Source organism: Pteronotus mesoamericanus, unplaced genomic scaffold (genome assembly GCF_021234165.1).
Source record: "Pteronotus mesoamericanus isolate MK-2021 breed Mesoamerican mustached bat unplaced genomic scaffold, CSHL_Meso_final contig_657, whole genome shotgun sequence".
NCBI classification, from domain to species: domain Eukaryota; kingdom Metazoa; phylum Chordata; class Mammalia; order Chiroptera; family Mormoopidae; genus Pteronotus; species Pteronotus mesoamericanus.
This window is the reverse complement of record NW_026555229.1, coordinates 8,733,287-8,745,331: the sequence shown is the minus strand read 5'-3', so window position 1 is coordinate 8,745,331 and position 12,045 is coordinate 8,733,287. Positions and strand designations below refer to the sequence as shown.

General features: G+C 37.8%; 1 non-coding gene across 1 annotated transcript; it reads left to right on the top strand.

The window, feature by feature from the left end:
- The first annotated feature begins 1,193 nt into the window (after positions 1 to 1,193).
- LOC129077380 (U6 spliceosomal RNA) lies at positions 1,194 to 1,297 on the top strand. Its single transcript, XR_008529838.1, has one exon. It is a non-coding gene; the product is annotated as a U6 spliceosomal RNA (small nuclear RNA).
- Positions 1,298 to 12,045: the final 10,748 nt, after the last annotated feature.

The following is a 12,045-nucleotide window of genomic DNA, read 5'->3' as shown; positions in this document are numbered from 1 at the left end:
TGGGGCCATGAGGGGTGGGGCCATGAGGGGGTGGGACTACACTGCTTTCTTAAAAGAGTGTCCTCTTTTCCTGTCAGGTAACATGCAAGGCCTAACCTGCATTCTCCTCTTCGTAGAAACAGTGTTTTAGTTGATGTATTCCAGAGGCGACTTCACCATGTGAAAACTTGCCCTGCTCTTTCTGAAACCTAAATTAATGCCTACTCTTTCCCCAGAGCTCTGTTTTATGTACTCCAAAGTACTGAAGATTTGTAGGCCATCTGCCACAAGGGGAACTTGGCTTCCACCAAGATCCACTTTCTTTATTTTCCCATCCTGGGCCCCCCCGCCCCCGCTTCTGGCACCCAGCCATCCTAGAAAGGCAAACTTGTCACTGACTTCTCAGTTAAAAAGAAAGGCCTTCAAGTTAGGCTGTGAGGAGAAGGATGCCATAATGTTACCAGCTTAATTAAGCCATTACAGTTTTTAGGGGTTTTTAAATACAGGCAATTTGAATGTATAATTGAGCTTGAGCACATCCTATGTTTTCCTTGGGCTGCTCAGAACAAGATTGTAAGAGGAAAACAGCTGGGGTCACATCCTGTGACGATGGGGCCATTTTCTCAGTTTTGCTGTGGTCTCCATAGTAAATTTGTATAGTGGTTTATTTTCTTGGCTGGACCAGGAGTGAAGGGCTTGGACCCTTGGGGTGGCAGGTCCAGAGGTCAACCCCATCGACAGTACTTTCTTTGACTTCCAGCTGATCCCCAATATTCGCAGGAACAAAGTCCCACATTTTCTTCTCTAGAGAATACTACAGAGTATGCTTGAGAGGAATATTCTTTTTGAAAAAAATTATTCTAAACTTCAGGCCTGAGGTTAGGGAGAGGAAACTAAAACAGACTACAACTCTCAATGTTCCTCAAGTTGGGCTAGCAGAGAATAAGGTAAATTTGAATCTGCCTTTGGGGGAAGTACACATTTGGGAAAAGAACAAGAATCCCATTGCTTATGCTATGAACATAACAATTCACGAATTAGGAAATTGTACTAGTTGATAGCTGTTTATTACAATAGGGTATAATACTTCTTGTTTAGCAATATATTGGGTGGGTTAGTTTGCATCTCAGATAAACTAATCTCCAATGTCCCCTCATGTATGTACATTAACAAGTATACACGTACAATGAGATGCTAAAAGAAAGTTTGCTCTGCTGTCTTTAGCAACACATATGCTGGAATTGAAATGATACACAGAAGATTGGCACAGCCCTTGTACAAAGATGACATGTGAATTTGTGAAACGATCAAACATAAGATCTGAAACCATAAAACTCCTGAAGAAAACATAGGTGATAAGCTCCTTGACATCAGTCTTAGTGATGAGTTTTTGCTTTGATACCACACGCAACAGAAAAAAAGCAAAAATAACAAGTGGGACAACATCAAATTCCAAACTTCTGCCCAGCAAAGGAAACCATCAACAACATTAAAAGGTAATCTATGGAATGAGAGAAAATATTTGCAAAACACATATCTGATAAAGGGTTAATATTAACATATATAAAGAACTCAAACAACTCAATAACAAAAAAACAAACAAAAAACCTAATTTGAAAAATGGCCCAAGAATCTGAATAGCTATTTTTCCAAAGATGACATATTGAAGACCAACAGACATGAAATGCTGCTCATCACCAATCATGAAAAAAACACAAATCAAAACCACAATGAGATGTCATCTCACATTTGTGAGAATGGCTGTCATCAAAAGGACAAGCAATTAACAAGTGTGAGGAAGTGGAGAAAAAAGAATTCTGTGCAATGTAAATTGGTATAGCCACTGTGAAACACAGTATGGAGCTTCAACAAAAAATTAAAAATAGAGCTACCATATGATCCAGCAACACTGATTCTGAGTATATATTCTAAGTAAATAAAAACGCTAACTGGAAAAGACATATGCGCCTTTGTGTTCATTGCAGCTTTATTTACAATAGCCAAATGATGGAAACACCTAAGTGTCCATCGATCAATTAATAAAGTAGATATGTGTATATATATATGATTTATATATTTAGCCATTATATAAAAATATATTTATGTATGTTATGTTTTATATGTATTAAACAATGGATTATTCAGCATTCTATGTAAATATATATATTTATGTATATATGTTTTATATAGCTATAAAAAATAAGAAAATTCACAACAGCATAGGTGGTCCTTGAGGGCATTAGCCTAAGTAAAATAACCCATACAGAGAAAGATGGATACCATATAACCTCAATTATATGTGGACTCAAAATAAAACAAACAAAACCTGAACTTGCAGATACCGAGACTATATCAGGGAAGGGGCTAGAAAAAATGTGTAAAGGTTGTCAAAAGGTACAAACATCCAGTCATAAAATAAATGTCATAGGGATGGGTGTATTGTATAGCATGTCTATAGTTAATAATACTGTACTGCATATTTGAAAGTTGCAAAGAAAGTAGATCTCAAAAGTTTTTATGAGAAAACAGAACACTAACTATGAAGGATGATAGATATTAACTAGACTTATTATAGGATCATTTCACAATCTATACAAATATTAAATCATTATATTGTACTCCAGAAGCTAATACAATGTTACATGTCAAATATACCTTAATGAAAGTAAATAGGGAAAACTCATAGGAGCATTGCTGGGTATGTGCTCATGATATAACAGTCCTCAGTCCCGAATCCCAGAGGCACCATCTCAGCGGCTGGTGGTTGTATCTCCTCTCCTGGAAACTAGTTCAACCGAAGAGAGCGGGGTGATATCAGAGCCAAGGAAGCAGAGAAGTGATATGGGGGGAAGGAAATAGTGTGTAATGTGCCACAAAAGACAATATTAAGTATCAGTGATTTAAGAATACTTACAGATTTCCTCCAGTTCTAGTAATTCTTTACGTTGACACAATGTCAAATAGTTTGTATTGTCAGGTCATTTCAATAACCGATTGAAGCTGGCAATAAATCATATCTAATTTATCAGTGAAGAATATCTCAGAGAAAAGCATATATTTTTAGTTATTAGAACTAAAAGGAACTAAAAATTACGTATATATGGCAGAGACAGAGAGGGAGGGAGGGGACAAAGCGGGAGAGAAGTGAGGGAGAGGAAGGAGGAGGAAGAGAGAGAAGTGGGGGTGGGAGAGGGAGGAAGGAGGAGGAGAAAGAGAGAGGAGTAATAGAATTATAGAATTATGGCTTGCCTTCACAATCTATAGCCTCCCTGAAAATATTTCTATAAACCCCAATCCATGTGTCCACATCTGCCTCTTTCCTATTCAATGTTAACTCAATTGAATCCTACTTTATGCAAACTTGGTTATATGAAAAATTAGATTTGTTAAAGTGAAATAAAACATACACCATTAAGTGCATGTCAAACAGACTCTGTGGAAATTGTCTTTAGAGAATGAGTGTCTCCACTGAACTTAAATGCTTGGGTTAAAAGAAAAGGAAAATATTCTTGCAAGTAAACATCCTGCATTCTAGAAAGATGCCAGGACTGTGTCATTTTTGCAGCAGAGAAAGATACCCAGGGAAATATTCACTCTTGCTGAGGAGGTTGAGTTCTAAAGAAGTGTTCCCTGAACTATATTTGCATATGATAGGTAACTTTTGTTTAGGTTTCTTAAAGTTAGGCTTGATTTCCCCTCCCTTGTTCTGAGATACCAATTTTTGTTCTACATTTCACATACAATAGGACTTCATAGATTCTTGTTTTGAATCAACTATAATGAGAGAAACACTGAAAAGCAGAACCTATATAACAAAATGAAAGGAAGAAAATAATAGCTGATATTAATAATCAAATTAAAAAGGACATAGTCACTTCTGTGATACCCAGTCCCTCCATTGCCATCCTCAGGTTTTATCAACTCACATTTAGAGTCCTCTGATATTTTTCAGCTTCCTTGGCCCACATCGGGGTGGGGCGGGGTGGGGACCTGGGGTATGCCCAAACACACAGCCAGCTATCCAAACACCTTCAAAGTTCAGTAGCGTTCCTTTGAAAGGAGCTCATCAACTCCCACAATTCCTGGGACAAAGGCTAGAGTTGGTTTCTTACATGTTATAAACTTCTCCATGACTTAGAGCTGAATGTTATTGGTTCAATTACCCAGAGCAGTGGTCCTCAAACTTTAGCAAGCATCAGAAGCACCTGGAGAGCTTGTTAAAGCACAGATTGCTGGATGTCAATCAGAGAGTTGCTGATTAGAAAGGTCTAGACTAGGACCCGAGAATTTCACTTCTAATGGAGTCCCAGGTGATGGTGATGCTGCTGCTGCTGCTGCTGCTATGTAGGTATGGGGACTGTGCTTTGAAGACCCCTGGCCGAGAGGGCCAACTGCCCATGAAGAGTAGCTATCTAGAGATATCTGTATGAAAAAGTCCTCTGTATTTCTGGCCTCAGTGAGGATTTTAGTGGGTGTAATAGGAGGCACAGGCTACGAGCACAGGGTAAGAAGGTCGAGTGCCTTGATTTCTGTTCCATCTGTCCTCTGGATCTCAGGCTGAAAACTACAGGTATTCAAAGGTGCCCAGTGGGTTTTCAGGCTATTAAGCTTTTAAAGGATGAAGGTTGCCAGCTTGCAGTTTGAAGGCAAACAGCCAAAAACTTACGAGAGAAAAAAAGTAAAAGATATAGCCTGGAGGTGCTTGCCCAGAAGCTTCAAATCTATGTGATATAACCAGGTCATGACTTGAAGAGGAAGAAATTCTCCTTGTTAAAATGATCAGCTACATGTCCTAACATTTGGGGAGCAGGCCCCAGAGACAGGCAGTTCTCTTTTATCTCAATAGATTTGTGGATGGCTTCCCCTCATAGGGGTAGCCCCTTCATTCTGTGCAATTAAGAAAAATGGAATAGTTTAGAAACATCTGCACAAGGAGCTAGGATTGGAATGGATCACACTTGTCAGAGAGGAACTGCTGTTAGGCATATGTAATCATAGCTTGATTATCAAACTACTGTAAATAGAAATTTACAATGCATATTAAAGAGAAACCTATGGACAGGGTTAAAGGACACACAGAGTGCAGGTGTTACTAAAGAAAGCTTTGCTGTAACATTTTTATATGATACTGGAGTAATTCGGAAAAAGATACTTTCAGTGTGTAGTCTGTGGGAGACAGGCTTCAGTTCCTTATTCTTGTCCTCCTTTCTTTTTTCAATTGTACAGATACAACATGCATCCTTATCTATGCAAAGCAGCATACCAGATCTTTTGTTTGATACAAAAATAAATAAATCATATAAGCCTTTACTCTTAAGAGGTTATAGTGCCTGTCAAAGTATAAAGTGTAGTATAATGCCATCAACACGTGGAAATAGGTACACAAGGTATTATTTGGAGAATGGGATCATGCTTTATTCTGAGAGAGAGAGAGAGAGAGAGAGAGAGAGAGAAAATATGTAGAATATCTCCACAGGAGAGAGAGGACATCACCACAAGCAATGAGACTAGAACCATATGTGTTGGAGTCAATTAATGAATCATAGGTTTCCCTATTGACTCCATGATTACCGGGAGAATGAAGTAGGCCCAAGATTCAAAAATAGAAGAATTTAGATCCTCCTCCTTAAAATTAGTCTCCATAAACTTTGATTCACACAGGCACCCTAATCTCTTAGTCAACCTTTTCTGCCTACAAACTATTAGACTCTAATCTAGTCCCCTAATTCAGGTACTTGAGCTCTATTGATGCAGTTCACATTTTGATCATGCTATTCTTCCTTCCTGTTGATGCAGAATCTCTTTGTTGCTTTTATCCTCCTTTACAGGACATCTCCTTTGAAAGCCAAGCTATAGACTTTGTTCTCCCAGAAACAAAACTTTTATTCAATTGCTTGTTTATAAAAACTAAAATGTGCAATTTTAAATGTAAGCATTAGGGGACAACTGGAGTCCCTTTATATTTGGGATAATCTGGAATCCTGAAAAGACAATGATATAGCGTACAAGAAATCCCTCCAGCTCACTTTGTAACTGCGCGTTCAAGGAGCTGGGATTTGAAAAAATGTCAAATGCTTGGTGGCATTTGAGATAATTTAAAACAAGTAGGGGTGGGGATATGTGCATAAGCAAATAGACTTATGTGTAAAGTAGACTGGTGGTTTCTAGATGCTGAGAGTGTTGCAATATTTATCTATCCTTCCCTCATGGGCTACTCAAATGACCTGTAACTCAGTCTAAGTCCAAAACTTCTGTCCCTGCTGCTTGAGGCATTCACATTAGCTATTTGATCAGTTAATTCTGTTTTCAGGTCTCATTTTTATTCTTATTTTAAAAAATAAGTAGATTAGTCTCACTTTTTTACATTCTACATAGAATATTAATTTTCTTGCACTATTTTAAAAATGGGACTAAACTGTAGTCAATGAAAAACCTTTTTTAAATGGAGTTGGGATCATTAAAAAGCTCCACAGAAGAAAAGTTGTCTGGAACCAGTCTGCTTCTCATTTACATTGCTATTTTTGAGAAAAGAAGACAAATGATTTTCATTAGCTGACTCATTGACTAGCACTGTCAACTGGCTGGACAATATCCAGTAATTAAAGTTGTTGCACAAGCATTGGGTTGGCTGAAAGGTCTGTTTAGTTTTTTCCATAAAATGCAAGACACATTTTTCATTTTCACCAGTAACTTTATTTATTTGGATATTTGGAGTATATTGGCTATCTCCGGCTATTGGCTTCTATTGGGTAGAGGCCAGAGGTGCTACTAATCATCTTTCAATGCGTAAGACAGACCCATAGCAAAAAATTACTGGGCCAAAATGTCAAAAGTACCAAGAAATGTTGCAAACCACTTTTGACACATTTGATCAGTCACAGAACCTTCTCCATACACTGCAGAAATCTTTTTTCTGTTCAGTTGCATTTTTTACCTTCTTGAAATAATAAAGCATAATATACTGAAAATGTTGCATATCTTCTTCCATCTTCAACATTAAAATGACTGCATAAAAATTCACCAATTTGTTTTTAAATTTTTTTAAATTTTTGTTCAATTCCAGTAGTCCCCATTTTTCTTCCACCCCCACCCCACCCCATCTCCCCACCTCACACATTCAATCCTCTGACCACCCGTTGTTTTTGTCCATGGGTCCTTTATACAAGTTTCTTGGCCCTTCCTATCCTTTTTACTGTTATCTCCCCCCTCCACCCTGGTCACTGTCACTCTGTTCTTTATTTCCACATCTCTGGTTCCATTTTGCTTGCTTGTTTGCTTTGTTGATTAAGGTCCACTTATAGGTCAGATCATACGATATTTGTCTTTTACCTCCTGGCTTATTTCACTTAGTATAATGCTCTATAGTTCCATCCATGCTGTCATAAAAGATAGGAGTTCCTTCTTTCTTTCTGCTGCATAATATCCCATTGTGTATATGTTATACAGTCTTTTGATCCACTCATTTACTGATGGGCACTTAGGCTCTTTCCAGGACTTGGCTATCGTAAATTGTGCTGCTATGAACATTGGGGTGCATGGGTTCTTTTGAATTGGTGTTTCAGGATTCTTAGGGTGTACTCCAAGCAGTGGAATTGCCTGGTCAAAGGGCAGATGCATTTTTAGTTTTTTGAGGAAATTCCATACTGTTTCCCACAGTGATTTGGATATTTTGAGTATGTATTCCCACCAACAATGTACTAGGGTTCCCTTTTCTCCACAAGCTCGCCAGCACTTGTTGTTTGTTGATTTGTTTATGATGGCCATTCTGATTGTTGTGAAATGGTGTTTCATTGTGGTTTTAATTTGCATCTCTCTGATGGCTAGTGTTGCTAAGCATCCTTTCATTCTCAACCTAATAGGTGACTTTGGCAAAAGAGTGGGATACAAAATCGATATTCAGAAATTGAAAGCATTTTTGTACACCAACAACAAAACAGAAATCAGGAAGGAAATACCGTTTTCTTTAGAAACAAGAAAAATAAAGTACTTAGGAATAAACCTAACCAAGAAGGTAAAAGACATGTACTCAGAGAACTACACAACATTGAAGAAACAAATTAAAGAAGACACAAATAAATGGAAGCATATATCATGTTCATGGATTGGAATAATTAACATCATCAAAAAGCCTATACTACCCAAAGCAATTTATAGATTCAACACAATCCCTATTAAAATACCAATGATGTATTTCACAGATATAGAACAAACATTTCAAAAATTTATATGGAACCATAAATGACCCCTAAAAGCCTCAGCAATTTTGAGAAAAAAGAACAAAGTAGGAGGGTTGATAATACCTGGTATCAAATTATATTACAAGGCCACTGTAATCAAAACAGTGTGGTACTAGCCTAAGTACAGACACAGAAGTAGATCAATGGAACAGAATAGAGAGCTCAGAAGTAACCCATGTCTCTATGGTCAATTAATATTTGACAAAGAGGGCATAAGCACAAAATGGAGTAAAAATAGCCCCTTCAACAAATGGTGTTAGGAGATCTAGACAACTACATGCAAAAAAAAAAAAATGAAACTTGACCATCAACTTACACCATACACAAAAATAAACTCAAGATGGATAAAAGACTTAAATATAAGTTGCTACACCATAAAAGTCCTAGAGAAGAACATAGGAAAATTTCAGATATTCCATGCAACAATATTTTCACTGAAATGTCCCCTAGAGCAAGGGACATGAAAAAACTTAAAACATGGAACTTCATCAAATTAAAAAGCTTCTGCATGGCTAAAGAAACAAAAAGAAAAGGGAACAAACCTTATGGGAAAATGTATTTGCCACTGATACCTCGGACAAGGGTTTGATCTCCAAAATATATAAATAACTCACATGACTCCACACCAGGAAGACAAACAATCTAATTAAAAAATGGGCAAAGGACCTGGTAAGTTTTTTTTAAAAAATGCATGCTGATATGACAGCTGCCACAGTACAATCTAACACAATTGTCTCAATGAAGTTAAAGACAACTAAGCACTATTAGAGCCATAGTTTAGAAAAAACTTAGAGAAACTTTTTGGCCAACCCAATAAATGCTGATAATCAACAACAAAACTATCATCAGCGGTTCTTCTGTGTTCATTTTGTCAGGGAGCAATTGGGGATAGTCTCCAACCTTAGAACTACACACATAAAACAATTTATCTTAATGACCTAATTTATTATGACATATTCCTATGAGAAAAGATATGCCATTCAATGGGAATAGTATTTGCAAGTTATGTGCGTTGAATATAATCATCAGAAATAGAGTTGAAAAGTAAGCCCAGATCCAGAGACTTATAACCTACCAGTGAGGTCCACCTCCCCATTTCATCTGCATTCTGCACACTTCATTTTGAGTAGCATGCCTACTTCATCAGTAGTATTCAATAGAGAACCTGTGTATTCAGAATAAGATTGGCTCTACCATTCCTAGCCCCTAAGCTTCTATACATTCCAGAGGAGAGCTGGGCCTCAGGTCTAGAGCTCTCCTTAACCTTACACACATAACCTCACCATGACTATATGCTTTGAAAGTACCAAGATAATTAATTGCATTATTCCCTTTGGTTCTGTTCAAGTCAGTTACCCCATAGCAACCCTAGTCTTTCAGATCATACCCAAACACATGCTGCCATCATTTTGCCTGGACAAAAGGAGCAGCTTCCTGTTTTTCCTGCTTTCACATTGTTTTTAACAGTCGTACACTGAACATCCAGGATCTCTATGATTTTCTCTATTTGAATATAAAATCTGGAAGGCAAAGATTTATTAATTTTTCTTTATAATGTTCACTGTTGTCTCTACAATGCCTCAAGCAGAATATAATGAGCTCTCAGAAAACATATGTCAGATAGATGGATAAATAGATGATAGATAGATATTCTCTCTGAATATTCCCTTCTACTGCCTCAGTTCAAGTCTTTATTATGTCACTTGTCTTATTTTTCCTGCATTTAGTATTATACAGTAGCATGTGTATATAGGTCTATAAAAACTGGAAAACATAAATAAAATTATAAAGGAAGGTAAAAGTTACATAGAGTCCTACAATCCAAAGTTAACATTTTGGTTTATATTCTTTTAGATATGTTCTACGGCAATATTTTCTTCAATTACATCCCATCCCTAATCATACTCCTATATCAAACATAGTCTTAATGTTGTCACCAGTTGTATTAGTATCCTGTGGCTGCCATAACAAATGATCATAAACTGGTGGCTTAAAACAACAGAAATATATTACTTCCCAATCCTGGCCGCCAGCATCAGGAAGTCAGGGTGCTCTCACTGCTGCACTCCCTCTGGGACTCTAGGGGAGAATCCTTTCCTTTCTTCTGGTTTCTTGTGGTTGCTGGCTGTTGTTGCTTGTAGCAGCATTGCTCTACTACAGCTTCACATGAACTTCTCTTGTATGTCCCTGTTCTCCTCTGTCAGTCTCTTATAAAGACACTTGTCATTGGATTTGGCTGCCATCCACACAAACCAGAATAAACTCATCTCAAGACACTTAATTACACCTCTATAAAGATCTTTTTGCAAATAAGATCACATTCACACATTCTAGGAATTCAGTGTGGAGTCACCATTCCACCCACTATCCCAGTGTTAATTTCCTAAAACAGCATAAACCTGTGTGTACCACTGCTATGGGCTAAAATCCTTCCATGGTTCCCCATTGCCTAAGATTTTCGGACTTCTTTGCATGGCATGGAAAATATTTATGATCTGATATTTGCCCAACCATCCAAGAAAACAGGCTTCATAATAGCAGAGCGTACACATGGTCACTTCATCCCAATGATGTCCAGAGCATGAGGTGTCCTTGGGAAAATTGAACTGCCTCCACATCAAACTGGGGACCTGGCCTGCAACCTAGGTACATGCCAGAATCGAACTGGCAACCTTTCTGTTTGCAGAGTGATGCCCAACCCACCTAGCCACACCTGTCAGGGCAGTATTTCTTTTTAATATATTTTGCGTTTGAATCTCTCTTTTAGAAGACTGTACTAATGTTTCATTGAATTAATTTCTCCAAAACAAACTCCTTATTCCTGCCTCTCTCTGTGTTCAATGTTGTGTCACTTGAGGATGAAAGGAATAAAGCAGAAGCTACGCTAAGCGACAAAGTGTAAAGTGTGAAATTCACATGTACTGCTTAGTCATTTTCCCTCGTCTGTTTCTTTTTCCTAACGCATTAAAGGTAATGGTTTGAATCAAGCCTCTGTGTGGTTTACTCCTTTCTGAAAAAATTAGCTGGGACAGTTTAGTCTCTCTGATTTATTGTTGAATCTCATCTACTTGTCATTGCTTTCAGGCACTTTTTTTTCTTTCATTCCCTTACAAAATTAAAATTGCCCATAGTCCTCCTCCATGGTTCCTTGGTTTGACAAATTTATCAGAAAATTTTAGAGAATGGCTTAGAGCTGATCATATTAGCACTGGTATATTTGTGAGATGAGACCATCAAGTTTACAGGGAATTGTTATGAGATGATGAGAGATGAAGCCCCAGAAGGAAACAGAACAGTGTCTGGGCACTACAGCCAGGTGGTGGGGTGGTCCATCCAAGTGAAGGGAAAAATGGAGGTGGAGGATGTTGTTTTTGAATTTTAAAAACAATCATTAAACTAAATAATATCAGTCTACATTTATTTTATTATTATTTTTTTTATCCTCACCTGAGGACATGCCTAGAGAGAGGGGAAGAGAGTGAGAAAGAGAGGGAGAGAAACATCGATGTGAGAGTAAAAAACTGATTGGTTATTTCTCACGTGTCCCCAGCCAGGGACCAAACCCACAACCCAGGTATGTGCCCTAACTGGGAATCGAACCTATGACCATTCAGTTTATGGGACAACACTCCAACAAACAAAGCCACACTGGCCAGGGCCAGTCTCCCTTTTTTTTTTTTTTAATTGAGTTAATTTTTTTTAGAGCAGTTTTAGGTTCACAGCCAAATTGAGGTATAGAGGTTTACCATATACCCTGGGGCCCCAGAGACTCAAGGCTTCCCCTGTTCTTAGCATCCCCCACCAGAGTGGTACATTTGTTACTGTTGAT